At 41.0% G+C, this 18,936-nt stretch overlaps 1 pseudogene; it reads right to left on the reverse strand.

Moving 5' to 3' along the window:
* Positions 1 to 5,223: 5,223 nt before the first annotated feature.
* Btf3-ps11 (basic transcription factor 3, pseudogene 11) lies at positions 5,224 to 5,751 on the reverse strand (annotated as a pseudogene).
* Between the last annotated feature and the right edge of the window lie 13,185 nt (positions 5,752 to 18,936).

Raw genomic sequence — 18,936 nt, forward strand, 5'->3', positions numbered from 1 at the left:
TAGCACAGTTTAGGTAGGCACATTCCTGCTGGCTCCAGCTGCAGCCCCATCTCTTCAGTATATCTAGTATCTAATACCTTAGAGCAAGTGGAATGTGTCACCCGACAGAAGAATTGGTGAGATTGAGTGAGCCCAACCCCCACGAAATTCAGAATTGAGTATGGTAGGTGTGGGGCCAGCTCCCTGTCTGCTCTGGAACATTGAACCACAACATGCCACTAAAGGGACCATGGCAATCAGTCACATTGAATAAAAACCTGGAGTTCTCCAGGCTAATGAGGTATCTAGATAGGCCCGGAGTATTTCAGCCTCTGAACTTCTCTTCCTGGGCATTCCTTCCTGCAAAAGGTATTTAATCCCTAGTTCACCCTGGGTCAGGTGTATGCATTCACACTCACCATCAAACAAAGCAGCTTGGACAAGTAAGGACATCTCTTTGCCAAGGATCACTACGTGGGGGAGGCCTTCTTTGTAAAGAGCCTTCCCTAAATCTCCTGAAGAAGGCCTTCGCTCCTCCAGCCCCTCCATTCTCTTGGCCCTCACTTGGAACTCCCCCATCCCAGCTCAGCCTTCCATTTCTTGCCTGTCACATTGATGCCTTGAGAGGAAGTGCATCTGGACCCTCTACCTTGTTTGCAGTGGTAAGCTGGGGCTGTGTACCAGCCTCCCCTGAGCAGCGTGCTGGTGCTCCAGGCACCCCAGCTGCGAGACTTGCAGCCTGGCAAATACCATATCCATAAAGCAGGCAAAACACATTGTTTAGAGAACGATGACAGGAAGAATAAAGTTTATACATGTTCACAAGCGATTTTTTAATATCTTTTAATTTACTCTGTATGTCATATGCATGCACGTGTGGAGGTAAGGTGACAATCTGAAGGAGTTACTTCTTTCTCTCTACCATGTCAGTCCCAGGATTGAATTTAAATTGTGAGGTCCAAAGTCATCTTTCCTCCTTTCTTCTTTCTTCCCTTCCTTCCTTCCTTCCTTCCTTCCTTCCTTCCTTCCTTCCTTCCTTCTTCCATTCTTTCTTTTCTTGCTGAATCTTATCTGTGTGTTTGGCTGAAGCCAGAGATAGACTCCAACAGTTAAATATCACCAGTTAAATAAATAAAACCCTCTCCTGAGAGTGTCATCTACTAATTTCCTCATCCCTAAAGTAATTAGCTGATTAATGCATTTTAGTACACATATTGCTAAAAACATGTGAAACAGGGTAGTCTGAAAAAAAAAAAAAACAATGAATGGTTTAACGATCAGGCTTTTTAAAGAGTTTTTGAGTCTCTGCCCCCTCTCCAGGTAGGTATGACTCTTTTACCTTCCCCCTATAGTCTATATCATTACAATATCCTGCAGGTTTTTTTCAATAGAGGATGGTTGAGACTCATCTATATAATGCTATTGGAGATGCTTGGCTCTCTGATAACCTGTTGTTAATTTCTCCAATGCCATTTTTTATGGGCACCATGTGTTTTGGATTTCCTTAAGTTTAAAGTCATGTTTATTGCATTTGCAAGTTTAGGAAAGGTTTCCTTCTACCTATGACATATAGACTATGTGTACATGGTGCCAGACAAGTCAGTCAGTCCATTTAGCAGAGAGCTCAAGATGAGGTCAGCACGAGAAAGTTTCATAACTGGAGATTTAGCAATGAGAAGTCAAAGCAGTTGAAATGTTGCTAAAAGGAAGGTACCATTATGCTAGTTTTTTTTTTTTTCATCTTTATTAACTTGGGTGTTTCTTATTTACTTTTCGATTGTTATTCCCTTTCCCGGTTTCCAGGCCAACATCCCCCTATTATGCTAGTTTTTTATCATCCTTAAATACCTTATTGGTGCTTTAAAATTAGCATATTGAACACCCGAGTCAAAAGATTGGGCTTGGAATCACTCCCTTACAATTTAATGATGTACGGGACCCTGAGGTGCTTACATAAGGTTTCTGAAATCCGCTTTCTTCATTTGTAAAGATGAGAGTGACAGAACTCAGGGAATCTAACAGTTTCAAACTTGGATGTGTGTTGTAAAGGTTAGCAGCTCCTAGACCTGTTTGCTGTGAGTTAAGGAGTCTGATGCTAAGGTAGGCAGAAGAGCCCACCTAATAGCAGGCTGAATCTGGCTGCTCATGGTATCTTTGCTTAAACTACAAAGAGTTACAGTTTGTACCATTGACGATGATCCACAGACTAGTTAGTATTACTTGGTATTTGAGTAAGTGTGTTGGTCGTTTGACTATCTAATGAGGCGGTAGTTTGATCATATAGCAAATTGGTCAGATATCTATGAATACATTTATTCCCTCTAAAGCTTCTGACATTAAAGAGGCTTAGATAATAGGCAAATGTCTAGATACAGCCCTAGAGATGGGGATGTGCCATCACTAGGCAGGCGGCCCAGGACTATGTAAGAAAGGTAGCTAAACATGAACGTGGGAGCAAGCCAGCAAGCGGTGTTTCTTTGTGGTATCTGCTTCAGCTTCTGCCTTGACTTTTCCTTAATGATGTACTGTGGTCAGGAAGGTAAGGCAAAGAAACTCTTCCCCAGGTTGCTTTTGGTCATGGTGGTTGTCACAGCAACAGAAATCAAACTAGGATGGCACATATGCACAGTAGAATACTATGCAGTCATGTGAAAGGATGGAAACTTTGATTTTGGTGACAACATTAAGAACCTACTGGACATTCTATCAAATGAAATAATCTAGGCACAGAAAAACAAGAACTCTATGAACCTGCTCATATGTGGAAACTAAATTGGTTGACTTCATACATGTTAAGAGTAGGAAAGACGTTCTTAGATACTGTGTATAGAGCAGAGGAAAGGGGAGTAAGGAGAGCTTGGTTAAAAGATGACAAGTTGCAATTTTATGCATTTGTCAATTCTGGGTCTTAGAGCATAAGCCATTGCTGTTCAAGGAATTTTCCCCTGTGGCCATGTGTTCAAGGCTGTCTCCAGTTTCTTCTATTAGTTTCATGGGATCCATCCCATATGCAGCCACCATATTGAGAAACTATTGCTGATGCCAAGAAGTGCATGCTGACAGGAGCCTGATATAGCTGCCTCCTGAGAGACTCTGCCAGAGCATGACAAATACTGAGGCAGATGCTCACAGCCAACCATTGAGCTGAGAACAGGGTCCCCAATGGAGGAGCTAGAGAAAGGATTGAAGGAGCTGAAGGGATTTGCAATAAGAACAACAATACCAACCAACCAGAGCTCCCAGGGACAAAATCACCAACCAAAGAGTACACATGGAGGGACTCATGGCTCCAGCCGCATATGTAGCAGAGGATGGCATTGTCTGGCATCAACAGGAAGAGAGGCCCTTGTTCCTGTGAAGGCTTGATTCCCCAGTGTGGGGAATGCCAGGGTGGGGAGGTGGGAGTGGGTGGGAGGAAATGGGAGTACCTTTATAGAAGCAGCAGGAAGGGGGAAGGGAGCGGGGATGGGAGAAGGAAAGGGATAACATTTGAAATGTATATACATAAAATGTCCAATAAAAATAAAAAAGTAGCATGTTATAGAATATATAAGAATATCAAGTTCTGGTGTTCTATGATCCAGTAGGGTGAATATAGTTAGCAACCATACTTAATAGATTTCAAAATACCTAGGGGAAAATTTTGAGGGCATCACTGTTAGAAATGATGCACATTTAAAGTGACATATATGCTAATTACTCTAATTTGATCATTAGTATATACATGAATCAATATTTGCATAAATACTTTTGCTTATATTTTTGTGTACCAGTAAAAAATAAATACATATTAAAGTGGACAAAGATTTTGCACAGAGTATCCAAATACTAATTAATTTTCTGGAGAACAGTCTTCAGGCAGAGGTTGCCATCGATTCTCAAGATCTCTTTTACAGATCCCCAAGTTTATGAGGTTTATACTATTAAAAGAATTGGTAAGACAGACTTTGGAGACATAATGATGTTAATAATATAGAGGAAACATGATACTTGAGAAGACGGGGACACAATCCTTTCTCCATATTTTTCAAACTATAATGATTATGAGAATTAGCGTCTATTGACTTCATATAGTGCCTTCCACCGGACTCCAATGTTCTTCACCTCTACTTTGTCTGTGTGACTTCTCTCTCTCTCTCTCTCTCTCTCTCTCTCTCTCTCTCTCTCTCTCTCTCTCTCTTTCTTTTTCTGGAGAACACAATGGCCTTGAACTCAGAGATCCACGTACCTCTGCCTCCTGAGTGCTGGGATTAAAGGCGTGTGCTACCTCTACCTGCTCTGTGGTGTCATTTTAATCTCCCACAAGTCCTCTGAACAGTATTTCTGCCAATCTGGTTCATTCCTTGCCCTACTTCTTCCACCGTGCTTCTTTTAGAAGTCTTTCTGAGCCATCATCTTCATCAGAACACTTGGCAAAAGACCTTCACTGAAATAAGAGTGGTAAGGTGGTTGGAGCCTGAGATTCCAACCACTTCTGCCATCTGAAGGTGATTCTGCCTCAATTGCACCCAGTCTCTAGTTCTTGGGTGCAATTAGAGCAGAAGTGCTAGAGTGTATAGTAGGTGTAAGTTTAACCAAAGGGGAAGACTCCATGTTTTTAGCTATGGGGAATCTGGGATGAGATTTTGTTTGTGTAGCTGCTTCGCAGTCACCCTCAGTCCTATAAGTAACTTGCCAGCCATGCTATGTAGACCTAAGAACATTGATTCCTTAACCTGGAGTTCACTGGCATCATACTTCTGTCTGCCATTGGTGCTTTATAGGCACTGTTCTTACTTGTGCTAGTTGAATGTGAGTGTTGTTTGGTTGGATGGCTAACCCTGACACAGTTCTGTAACTAATCCAAGGAAGGAGAGTCTGCTGAATGCGAAAACCTCTTCATATTGCATATGTAAGCTTTCCTCAGCTGGAGTCTTCTGAGAGCAGAGGGAGCACATAAGCATGCATAAGAGAAGGGTTGGTGTTGTTATTTATTTATTTATTACTAGGCAAAGATTTTTATTAACCCTTTCCACCCTTTATGCCCAGGCATCTTCATTTTACTTTGCTGTAAAGAATGAATTAGGCATAAGCAAAAACTGAAAAGAGCTGCAGTGTCCGGGGGACTTGGGCTTAAAAATATTAGAGATCTAGATTTTATCAGATCCATAATAAACAAAATTTTTTAAAAAATCCCTCATGATATAAAACAGCAGCTCCTGTTGTAGCTTCTGCAAGGGTCACTTCTTCAGAAGGTGCTTCAGTTCAGTTCGCCTCGTTCTTAGAAGCCTCAGCATAATTCTCCACCAGATCTGGAACTTTATCGTCGTCATCCTCTCCAGTAGCAACTGGTGCCTTTATCACCCACAGATTGGGCAGAGCGTCAGCCGGTCTCCTCAGACTGGTCAGACGGTCTGCTCCAAGCTGGTTGAGGACGCTGGGAAGCATTTCTGTCAGCTGCTTTGTCTCGGCGTGGCCTGTCATGCCGAAGGTGTTTGCTGCCAGAGACGCCTGAACTATAGGGTTGTTAAAATGGATCACTGTTCCTTGCTTTGTAAACCACCTCTTCAATACCAGAGACATTGTTTAGCCCTAACTTCTTTTAGGAGAACCGAAGTGTTTTTATCGTCTGCTGTGGCTGTTCTGGGAACCACCTTTCTACGAGCACTTCCTTTCCCACCAATACGCACTTGTGCCTGCAGTTTGGCGAGTTTTCCTGGTTCCTGATCGTTTCTTTCATCTTGTCGGAGTAGAAATGAGGCCGCGCGGAGAACTAAGGTTCATAATCTGGGAGTCTCGGGCAGAGCAGCTGAGATAAGGTACAAACATGCGGGGATGCAAGATGGCAGCTAAAGGGAGGCCGGAAGTACAGTGTTGTTAAATATAAAACTAATATATACATTTGGCTGCTTATCTGACAATCTACCTTTCAAACCTACGTATTCTTAAATTGGACCACAATTATTACCTTTAATGGCAGATTGCTGGTTGTTTTGGAGACAAAGTGCATGATTATCCTCTTCCATAGCCTGAATCTTTAGTATTCACCAAAAGTCTGTTGGAAGGGTCCTCAGCTTGGTACTGTTGGGATGAGGCGACATCCTTCAAAAGTAGGAGGTTTTCTCTTCGTCAGCAGCATGGTGCTGAATGGAATGGCTGTCCCTCCATTTGTTCCCTCTTCTTTCTGTCACCTCACAATAGTGACATGAGCAGTTTGGTCCTGCCATATGCTTTCTCCACAAAGTGTCCCAGCAGGTCCAAAGAAATAGAGCAAACCCATAGGACCAAAACCTGTGCGCCAAGAGGAACCTTTGTGTTATAAAGTTGACTGTTTTCGGTCATCTGTTAGAGTTATGAGAAGTTGATGACCATATCCTCGAATCATTCATAATTCCTTTAACATGGAGTAGAAAACCATGCACGCTTTCTGAGCAAGTACTTGGCAACAGTGTGCTTCTAGACAGCCTTCCAAATGCAGTTATTGAAACAGTGGCCCCAGATGCCTTAAAGTAGTTGTTTTGTTTTTACTCTTCACCCTTTCACTCCTCCCACCCTTTGGCGTAGGGCCGAGTCTATAGTAGGCTGAATGCCTGCAGAAATGACTTGAACTCATGCAAAGCTCAAAATGGAGTTTTTTTTAACTGCCTTCCATTTTTTTTTCTGCCAGAAATAAGCTCCCCCCCCCAACATTTCAGCCAAAGATAAAAAGTCCCGTGTCTCCCAGCCAGTTGCTGCCCTACCCTTCTGTGCCTGGCTTTATGAAGTTGTTAAAAAAAAGTTTTCCTTGGAAAACTTTCACCAAGAAACTACCTAATGGGGGCCAGCTGCAGCTCCAGGTTTTATGAACACTTTGATAGAAACCACATTAAATAGAAACACTGGTTCACACATCAATTTCTTCGTGTTAAATCCAAGTTTGGGCATGTGAGGAGTTCCTGTGATGTTTACTTTTCATGGCCATCATTGGTGGAAAAACAACAGCAGCAGCAGCAATGGCAAAAACAAAAGCTGCCTTGCTTAGACCCTAGTGGGCGCAAAGTCAGAAAATACCAAAGTGCCTTGAGAAAACTCAAACTGGTCACAAAGCTATTTTGCGTTTGGAGCTCAGTGAAGCAGGTAAGGGTCAAGGATTACCAGAAAAATACTCAAACAATTCCCTAAGTGTTTGTATCAGTCTCCAGACTGTTTCTTCTATTGCTCGCTGTGGTAGCTGTGTGGCCTGCCCAGCACTGACACATTCTCTCCCCCCCCCCACTTTCGTTGATTGCCACTGCTTTGGTATTTCCTTTTGGTGAAATCTCTGTACTTCATTGGCTCCAGATGTCTTACCCTCTTGCCTCTGTTGGCACCCAATCAGGAGATGGTGTAAACAGTCCAGCAGCCACTATAAAGATCCACATGGAGAAATTTACATTGGGTGTTGACCATCATTTGCTTGATTGATAAAACCAAGATACGTGTACCCTGTGGCTGTTGATCCTGTGATAATGGATCACAACACAGAGTAATTGTCTTTTTTTTTTTACTGTAGTATTTGTATTTTCTTCAGACCTTCCATCTCCATATTGAAAGAAAATAATCCCTGACAAGGCAGTGATGAGAGTGAAATGAGACTGTGCATGAGTAGCAACTAACACATAGTAGGTGCACAATAATGACAACTATTGTAATTACTATCTTTTAAAAAATGGTTACATTTTTCTTAGTTATGCTTATTCTCTCTCTCTCTCTCTCTCTCTCTCTCTCTCTCTCTCTCTGACACATGCCCACATCCCTGACACAAGTATGGTGATCAGAGGACAATTGCAGGAGCTAGTTATCTCTTTCCATTATGGGGATTCCTTGGGAATCAAACTCAGGTCCTTAGGCTTTGCAACAGGCACCTTTACCTACTAAACCATTTTGTTGGTAAATCCTGAGAGGATGATTGTTGAGGGAAGATTATCCCAGGTCAGTGCTTTCCAGTGTATGGTAATTTTGACTTTGTAAAGTTAAAATGATAAAAAAGATGATATGAAGTTGAAAAGAGGATGTGTTCCTGTGACCAGTTGGAAAACTGAGAATGGGGATACTGTCTAAATATATTATATGCATGTACCACATAATTAGCAAATAATAAGAAATAATATTGGCCAAAGTCTAGGGACAACTTGAAGTATATGAAGTTGTCATTGCTAAATGTCGTACAGTGTACGTCATATACATAGAAGACCCCTACTCTGAAGAAGGAATTATTCGCTGCAAAATATTAATAGTTCTGAGATTGAAGTACCATTTCTTATTTTTATTTTTAATTGAACTATTATTATACCATTTTCCCTCTTCCTTCACCTCCGTCTAACTAACCCTTCTAATGCACACCCCTTCTCAAAATCATAGCCTCCATTCTTTGTTACATATATATGGAATTTCTTCATACACACCCTGTGATGGTTTGTATACACTTGACCCAGGGACTGGCACTGATAAGAAGTGTTGCCCTGTTGGAGTATGTATGTCACTATGAGTGTAAGCTTTCAGACCCCTGTCCTAGCTGCCTGAAAGCTAGAGTCCTTATAGCAGCCTTCAGATGTAGATGTAGAACTCACCTCTTCCTGCACCATGCCTGCCTGGATGTTGCCCTGTTCCTGCCTTGATGATGGACAGAACATCTGAAGCTGTAAGCCAGCCCCAATTAAATGTTGTCCTTATAAGAGTTGCCTTGGTCATGGTGTCTGTTCCCAGCAGTAAAACCCTAATTAAGACACACCCACACACACAACATTCTCCTCCCCAAACACACACATTCCTAACTTCATAAATACAACCTGCTCAGTGTGTTTACATTACTTGTATGTATATGATTTCAAGGCTGACCATTTGTTATTGGATAACCATCAAGAAGTAGGGTCTCTTCTCTAGGGAAGATTATTCTCTCAGGTTCAACATTCCTACATTGTCTGTAATTCTTTAACTATGGCTGGAGCTCTATGGTATTCCCCGCTTCTACATTAGCCTGTTTATTGGTGACATCCTTCCTCAGGCATCCTTGTTCAAGTCTTGTTTAGGCAGCCATGTTGTTTAGACTTCATGGATATAGCTTCTCTGACACTTCTAGGACACACAATGGGACAGCAAACTTCCTATTCCTCTGGCTCTTACAATTTTATGCCTTGATACCTGAGCCTTAGGTGCAGGAGTTGGGTATTAATTGGGGCTGGGGACCACATGGTCACTTGTCCTCTGCATTTTGATATGTTGTGGGAAATACCATTTCATAACTTGAGAAACAATGAGATTTGGAAAGCCATTTAACTTGTGTGTTTACTATATGGATATTTTATCTCTAGTCCTTCCATTTGTAGTCTCCTAAAAATTGTCAATGAAGTTCATCTATGAATATAGATTTTTATCAAGGTAAAGTTGTCTTTGCATTGTGTTGCCTCCTATGCCTTATTTTCTTTCCCTGTCATAGTCTGATGCTCTAAAAAATAAACATGACCGATTTACTTTTGAATGTATAGTCTTAACTTTCTATAACCTCAGCCTGATAAACAAGACGCTTATATCTCTGAAGAACATCCAAACACTGTGAAATAGAATAACAGCTAGCTTCTTTTCTTCTGAAGATAGGAGAAAGATGGGAGAAAACCTGAAAACTCTTAGACTGGCTCTTATGGGAGGATTCACATTGTGGACATGATTTGGCTTCACAAGTAACTCTTTCTAGAATCGCCTTAATTTATGTTCAATTTACTCCTGAGCTTCCTTGTAGGCCAAAATAATACTGAAATATGGTTTTAGGTCTGGGAGTGCAGAAACACAGTAGAGGATTTCCTGGCATGTGCAAGATCTTTGGTTCAATACCTGGAACTGCATTAAATAAATTTATTCCAGTTATTGAAAAAGGAAAAAAAAGTTTTTAGTCTTACTGTGTCTTGTTATGCTGTGTTCAGTTTGTTCAGGCCCTGGGAGGCCTGCTCTTTTTGGAAGGGACATGAAGGAAGAGTGGATTTAGGGGAGAGGGAAGGTGGGGGTGGCTAAGAAGGAGGGGAAACTGTCATCAGAATACATTGTGTAAGAGAAGAATAAATTAAAAAAAAAGAAAAAAGGAATTTCAGGTAAACAGTAGTGAACATTTCTGAGTCATACTGAAAATTGTAGACAGACTTTAACCTAGAAAAACATAAAAAAGGGAAGGGCATGCAGTAATTGCATTGTTAGTTGGAGTATTTTTCAGATCAGGTTTGAAAAATGAAGATTATGGAATCTATCTTAAGACTGATCTCAGTTAAATTAGACAAAAGACTTGTTCTTGCGTTTATTAAATTTTTGTAAAACTAATTCATAGAGTATGAAAGAATCATTTGGGGTTTGGTTTTGGAATAAGGTGTTGCTTTCTCTGTGGCTTCCTTCATGTTGGGATTACCAGTCTGCATCTCCATGCGTGGGCCATCTTGGAGGTTATACATGGTCAATGTGTACTTTAGATTGTTCGATATTGATCACCTACATCACATATTCCACAATTTAGTAAGAATTAAATTCTTCAATGACTGGCAATTTTATATTTGTAATCTCAAGGTCTTAGAAAAGTAAGAACAAGCTGAACCTCAAAACCCTAAGTTGAGCAAATAATAAATATCAGGACAGTGCCCACTCTTTCCCTACTTATTCAATATAGTACTCAAGGTCCTAGCCAGAGCAATCAGACAGCGAAAGGAGGGCAAAGGGATACAAATTGGAAGGGAAGAAATCAAAATATCACTATTTGCAGATGATATGATAGTGTACTTATGTGACCCCAAAAGTTCCACCAGAGAACTACTAAACCTGATAAACAACTTCAGGAAAGTGTCAGGGTATAAAATTAACTCAAACAAATCAGTAGCCTTCCTCTACTCAAAGGATAAGCAGGCTGAGAAAGAAATTAGGGAAACGACACCCTTCACAATAGTACCAAATAATATAAAATATCTTGTTGTGACTTTAATCAAGCAAGTGAAAGATCTGTATGACAAGGACTTTAAGTCTCTGAAGAAAGAAATTGAGGAAGATTTCAGAAGATGGAAAGATCTTCCATGCTCATGGATTGGCAGGATTAATATAGTAAAGATAGCCATGTTGCCAAAAGCAATCTACAGATTCAATGCAATCCCCATCAAAATTCCTACTCAATTCTTTATAGAGATAGAAAGAGCAATTTGCACATTCACTTGGAATAACAAAAAGCCCAGGATAGCAAAAACTATACTCAACAATAAAAGAACTTCTGGGGGAATCACCATCTCTGACTTTAAGCAGTATGACAGAGCAATAGTCATAAAAACTGTATGGTATTGGTACAGGGACAGGCAGATAGGTCAGTGGAACAGAATTGAAGACCAAGAAATGAATCCACACAACTATGGTCACTTGATCTTTGACAAAGGAGCTAAAACCATCCAATGGAATAAAGATAGCATTTTCAACAAATGGTGCTTTTTTTTCTTTTTTTTGGAGCTGAGGACCGAACCCAGGGCCTTGCGCTTGCTAGGCAAGTGCTCTACCACTGATCTAAATCCCCAACCCCCAGATCAATCCATTCTTATCACCCTGTACAAAACATAAGTCCAAGTGGATCAAAATATCAAACCAGATACACTCAAACTAATAGAAGAAAAAGTGGGAAAGAGTCTCAAACACATGGGCACTGGAGAAAATTTCCTGAACCAATGGCTTATGCTCTAAGATCAAGAATTGACAAATGGGACCTCATAAAACTGCAAAGCTTTTGTAAGGCAAAAGTCACTGTCATTAGGTCAAAATGGCAACCAACAGATTGGGAAAAGATCTTTACCAATCCTACATCTGATAGAGGGCTAATATCCAAAATACACAAAGAACTCAAGAAGTTAGACTCCAGAGAGCCAAATAACCCTATTAAAAATGGGGTACAGAACTAAACAAAACATTCTCAGCTGAGGATTATCGAATGGTCAAAAAGACCTAAAGAAATGTTCAACATCCTTAGTCATCAGGGAAATGCAAATCAAAACAACCCTGAGATTCTACCTCACACCAGTGAGAATGGCTAAGATAAAAAACTCAGGTGACAGCAGATGCTGGTGAGGATGTGGAGAAAGAGGAGCACTCCTCCATTGTTGGTGGGATTGCAATCTAGTACAACCACTCTGGAAATCAGTCTGGAGGTTCCTCAGAAAATTGGACATTGAACTACCTGAGGACCCAGCTATACCTCTCCTGGGCATATACCCAAAAGATGCCCCAATATACAACAAAGACATGTGCTCCACTATGTTCATAGCAGCCTTATTTATAATAGCCAGAAGCTGGAAAGAACCCAGATGTCCTTCAACAGAGGAATGGATACAGAAAATGTGGTACATCTGCACAATGGAGTACTACTCAGCTATCAAAAACAATGACTTCATGAAATTCATAGGCAAATAAAATGAACTAGAAAATATCATCCTGAGTGAGGTAACTCAATCACAGAAGAACACACTTGGTATGCACTCATTGATAATTGGATATTAGCCAAAAAACTTGAATTACCCAAGATGCAATGCCCAGACCACAGGAAGCTCAAGAAGAAGGATGACCAAAATGCGGATGCTCCCACTCCTTAAAAGGGGAAAAATATCCATAGGAGGGGATATGGAAGCAAAGTTTAGAGCAGCAATTCAAGGAAAGGCCATTCAGAGTCTGACGCACATGTGGCCCATATCTATACAGCCACCAAAACTAGATAAGATTGATGAAGCTAGAAAATGCATGCTGAAAGGGACCGGATATAGATCTCTCCTGAGAGGCATGACCAGAGCATGTCCAATACAGAGGCCAATGCTAGCATCAAACCACCGAACTGAGAACAGGACCCCCTGGGGGGAATTAGAGGAAGTATTCAAAGAGTTGAAGGAGTTTGCAACCCCATAAAAACAACAATGCCAACCAAGCAGAGCTTCCAGGGACTAAACCACTATCAAAGACTATACATGGACTGACCCAGGGCTCCAACTGCATATGTAGCAGAGAATAGCCTTGTTGGGGCACCAGTGGAAGGGGAAACCCTTGGTCCTGCCAAGGTTGGACCCCCAGGGCAGGGGAATATGGGGCGGGGAATAAGGGGAATGTATAGAGGGAATACCCACATGAGGGAGGGGGAGGTGATGGAATGGGGGTTTATGGAAATAAAACCTGGAAGGGGAATGGCATTTGAAATGTAAGTAAAGCAATATATCTAATAAAAAATTTATAAAAAGCAAAAGTAGATCTAATTAAAAAAAGAATTACAATGGAATAATGTGGTCTGGGGCAGTTAGTTATCAAATATCAATCTAGATAATTGTTAAGTCACTGACTTCACATTTGCTCCTCAATAAACAAAAATTAAATATTTTATAAAAATAAATAAATATCAGGGCAGAAGTTAATGTAGTAGGGATTAAAAGAATATATAGAATTAACAAAGTGAAGAGCTAGTTCTTTAAAAAGAACATTGGCAACCTCCTCCCAAACAATCAAGAAGGAGGAGGAGGAAGAGGAGGAGGAGGAGGAAGAGGGGGAGGAGGAGGAAGAGGAGGAGGAGGAGGGGGAGGAGGGATTCAAATTAATGAGAACAAGGATGAAAATGAGGACATTATAACAATACCAATGAAATCCAAAGACTGATTAGGGAATATATTAAAAATATATTCAAAAAGGGTCTGGAAAATCTAGAAGAAATGGATAAGTACTTAGCTACATATGACCTACAAAATTTAATAAGACGATGCAAACAACTTTAAAGGATCTGTAGTAAACAAGAAGATGGGAAAAGTAATAAAGTTTTCCCAAGGAAGTAAAGGGCAGAACCAAACGGATTGACTTTTGAATTCTTTTAAGGAAGTGCTAACAGCAATGCTCCTAAAACTGTCTCATAAAACAGAAGGGGAAGGAAGGAACCCAAACTTAAAACAAGGCCAGTATTATGCTGATAACAAAACCAGATAAGGACATGAGAATAAGGAAAACTTCTGCTGAACAGAGACACAAAAATTCTCTTATAAAGTTCTTGCACACTGAATTCAAGAACAGATTAAAATCATACTCTGGGGTTGGGGATTTAGCTCAGCGGTAGAGCACTTGCCTAGCAAGCGCAAGGCCCTGGGTTCGGTCCCCAGCTCCGGAAAAAAAAATCATACTCTGTTGCCAAGTTGTTTTCATTCTATGGATACAATGGTGCATTGACATATGACAATTAATAAATATAATTCAGTAGGTAAATAGAACAGGGATCGCATGATTACCTCAAAAGATGCAAAAAAGAGGCCTTTGACAGAGTCCAACTTTACCTTATGATGAAAACCCTGAAGCAACTAAGGATAGAGGAAAATGAAGGTCATAATGAAAGTACAACAGACTTGTATCCAAATCTGCACTAAATGAGGAAAACTGAGAGCTTTTCTTGTAAAATGTAGGGTGCCCATTCACTCTACCCCAGCGTATACTGCCTCCACATAGGAGCATGTTCCCATATATGATATATACATAGGTGTTACACACACATATATGAACATATCGTAATAAAATACAGTGCATTATTTTATGCATTGAGTAAAATTTTAGTAAAGTGCTTCTCTGAGGTGTTCTGCAGTAAATATTACAAACCACATAAGTCAAAATCATTACTAAGGAACAAAAAAATCACTATAGTCTCTGTTCTGCTTGTTAACAGAATAGCTACTATATGCTGTGGTAAAAACCCCTGTCAAGCTGTCAGTAGCTTAATACAATGAAAACATTTTGGTCAGTCATGATTCTTGTTCAACATGATTCAATAAACAATTTCCCCCATTTTAATCCTCAGTAGCATCTCCTAAGAACATCTCAACATTGTGCTAAGCATTTAAAAGGCCAAGCCAAATATAAAGAATCATATGGAAAGCTACAGATGTTAGAGCTCCCCAACACATAAACATTAATAAAAGGAATCCAAAGGAGTCACCAAATAGGGTAATACATGCCCCAACTAGCCATCTTTTGTACCATCTTTTGTCAAATTGTTGGCAGAAGGAGCCTCACAGAAATCCCCAAACATCACAGGCTGTTGAAAAGGCTGTGGGTTCTTCTCTAAAACCTGATTGTAAGGCAGTGTTGCTGAAGACAACACTTACATCCATAGATGTCTAACTAATGCCTAACTAGAAGCTTCACCCTCCTGACTAGCATTCATGCTACTGGAAGGTACTCTGAATGTTACTGAGGGAGAAAGGTAATAGTATCACTCAGCTACAAACCCTGTGACCTACAATAGTTACTTGCCTGCAGGATACATTGATGCAAGAGCTTCAGAAATGTCATGGTACTAACAGACCACATTGTTTGGATTTAAGATGCACTCTACGTGATGGAACCCATGCCTGACAATGTCAAAGTAGACAAAAGTCTTAGACTAAATAATCCATAGGCCTAGGGAAAAGCCTAATGTTATTATTATTCTGCTTAAGGAACCTAGCAATAAAATGACTCCTAGTGACATACTGCCATCCACAGATCAGATCCTTGTTCAACCCTTATCAGAGAAGCTTTTTCTTCTCTAGGTCCTGGTTTAATACAACTGGACAATGTACAGATAGTGCAAAACTTTCGAGTACCCAGTCCTAAAAGGAATGGCTTCCTTAATTCCTTCCCCTCGAGGCTCAGGGATCTATGTAGAAGAGAAGGCTTCTGGAAAGCTTGTAAGAGTCAGATAGTGGATGACTCTAAGGAAACAGGGTCTTCCTGGCACAACAGTCCTGATGTGTACATGAACACAGAGTTTCTGTGACAGCATATTAAAGACCTTCACAACTTCAAGTCAGATGGGGTCCCAGCACTGAGAGGGTACTCCTCCTAACCAAGAAGCTATCGAAAACTGATCCTTCTTGCAAAGGGTAAACAAGTTTTTTTTCCCCAATTGTCACTGGGTGTTCAGACACACTTCAGGACAGGTTTCATACCCAAGGAATAGACTCTGCTTTCGTTTCATTTAGCTTGATTTTTGGCATGTTTTTATTTACTGGTCTCTGGCTTGTTTTTATTTTCATTTTTGCGGTTTCTTTTTGGAGACACAGAGAGAGAGGGGGGGAGGGGAGGGGAGGGGAGGGAGGGGAGGGGAGGAAAGACACAGAGGTAGGGAATAAAGCTGATTGCATAGGTAGGCCCTAGGGATTGGGGGAGGAAAAATATAATCAACATATGTTGTAAGAAAAAAGATTATATAACAAAATAAGAGGGCAAGGGAACTCTGGGAAATTTTACAAAGAAATGCTTCTGGTTAGAAGTAAATATAGTATTTCACTTTCCCATCACTAGACAAATCTAGTGTCACCGCAAATTAAAAAGGGACCATGTTTTGTATTCCTCAGGCATACCCATTTGTTTTAGAGAAGAACTACACCTTATTTGGCAGTTGTAATGCCTATCATACTTGCCAGCCCTAGGTGGCAGTTGGTACTCCATCTTTGAAATCAGGCCAAGTCCCTGATGCTCTTAAGCAGATGCGGGGCTATTCCAAAACCTGCATCTGCTTGTACTTCATGGGTGTCTTTAGACAGGACCACATTTCTTCATCATCTCTTTTGGAATCTACTCAAAAATGGTTCAATTAGTACTATTCCCAGTCACATTGGTTTACTAAAGGGACATTTGCTGCCAATGCCAGCTTATCATATGATTTAAATCTTTAGCATATCTGATAGTATACAAAGGAAGTTCATTTGGAGAGGCAAGGAGCTCCCTAAAACTTTCTGATTTAGAAGGACTTCTTAGCCCCACCTGTCAAAGAGAAAAAACTTTAAACTCACAGATCTTTCAATTTTGTGCTTTTTAGATTGTTACAGTTTTATTAACTATGATTAATTGTGTATACCTGTGTGTCCACACATACTTGTGCATTCTACTGTGTGCATGCATGTGGAGTTCAGAGGGCAACATTCAGGAGTCCTTTCTCTCCTTCCACCATGTGTGGTATGGGGATTGAACGTCAGAGTTGGCAGCAAGCACTGTAGCCTGCTGGGCCATCCTGCCGAGCCTCATTATAGTCGTTTTCTTTTTTGTTTTTTAACTTAAACAGTCAAGGATGGTCTCCTCCATCTGAAACATTAGTTTGTGCTGCTGCTGCCAACACTTTGGAATGAAATGAGATGAAGACTAGATGCCCACTGTGGGGGAAAATGACAGTTTAAGGAGAACAACTGCTCAGGAATATAAATACAGTCCCTCTACCTCCTCCTCGCCGGGGAGTTAAAGTAGTAGAATACTAGAGTCACATAGTGCTCACCCTTGCATGCCTTATCGATAGAGCCAGATTTATTAAGAAATGCATTTATTTGTGTTTTTCTTTGTTATTAAATTGAGTTAATCTATTTGTTGGCATATCATGAGCTATTCCGTTTGTTGATATGGAAAATGACTTAGTCTTAGGACATTAGTGGGAGTGTAGAGCCTGGAAACGGACAACTGCTGCCATGTGACATAGCTTCAATGGTTGTCAACTGGATGCTGCTACAGTTTTTGTTCTTCCTTCTACAAGGAGGGTTGAAGAACCTATTGCTTTGGTGGAAACTCAAAGGGAGATGGAACCAGGACCTAGAAGTGGCATCCTGTGTAAGGACAAAAATAGACTTCTAGAAAAGGGAGGGGTGGTAGAGAGGGGGAATTCATGGAACACAGTGGTTACAAGCAAAGTGGCCTGCAGGCCCGAGGAAAGGGAGAGTGAGAACTACCTGGCGGAGAAGCTGGCTTATTGGATCAGTGGTCAGAGTGCTTGCCTAGTATGCATGAAGCCCTGGGTTCCAGCTCCAGCACCTTATAAATAGGGGATGGAGGCACACACCTGCAATTGGAGCACTTAGGAGGTGGAGGTAAAGGGTTAAAAGTTCAAGGTCATCCTCACTTCCATTGCAAGTCTAAGGTCAGCCTGGAATGCTCTAGACTCCCTACCCCCCTTTCTCAAAAACCTTTAAGGGTTACTCTATAGCACCCACTGCTCTATAAAGATAAATGGCTGAAGTCACTGTTCCCATTGTGCTAACATGTATGTATGTATGTATGTATGTATGTATGTATGTATGTGTGTGTCTGCTACCAAACAACTTCAGTTTTTAATTCTTTACTTCTATTTTATGACCCACAGCTTCCTTCAAGTGTGTGAGTGCCCTCTCCAGATGGACTGTGCACCTCATTTGGGAAGAAGGGCAGGGCAGCCGATTTTCATCATCTGGCCCTTTAAAAACTCTCTGGGTAGCCCTAAAATACATAAAAGCCCAAATGCTGGACAGGAAATTTAGCCACGTCTCTTGCTGAACAGGGCTCAGCTTTTAGTCAGTTTGATTTTTCTTTTATTGTTGGGTAGGACTACTGGCCTTGCAGCCTGGAGCACAGGAGGGTAGGGTGGTTGCGTGTGCAGAACAGTACTCTGTTCTTCCTAGGTGATGGGATGCTTTTCTTCTAGTCTGAAATTGCTTTCTGTGTAGACATTCCGAGTGATTCTGGGTGCTTCATTTCGATTTTAGCCATATGGCTCTGCTCCCAAAATTCCTCGGGCTCTTCCAACTTCTGTTCTCCCACCACGTGGCCACAAATTGACTCCTCACTTTGCCTGGAGCTTTTAATTGGTTTAAATAATAAACTCCCCAAGTCTTTGTTTGTTGGCACACAGAACTCAGTGCGCAATTGCAAATGAGTCGGGCAACCTGCTTTGATTTGGTGATTAGTCATAGCTCTTAATTGTTTTTACAATTTCCACCTGAGCGATCAGGAAATGAAGCGCCAGCCACACTTCCAGCAAGTTGCAAAGAACCTAACTATGGTATTTCCTTATTGACTGTTTCCTTGCCTGTGAGGAGGCTACACCATGATGTTGTGGCTTGGGAGGTGGGCGTCACTTGGCTGAAGTCAAGCTCTGGCATTTTAAGCTGATTCCTGTCAGACTCTGGGAAGTGATGGAGACAGATTAAATCACATAGCATGAAA

Source organism: Rattus norvegicus, chromosome X (genome assembly GCF_021556685.1).
Source record: "Rattus norvegicus strain SHRSP/BbbUtx chromosome X, alternate assembly SHRSP_T2T, whole genome shotgun sequence".
In the NCBI taxonomy this organism is placed as follows: Eukaryota; Metazoa; Chordata; class Mammalia; order Rodentia; family Muridae; genus Rattus; species Rattus norvegicus.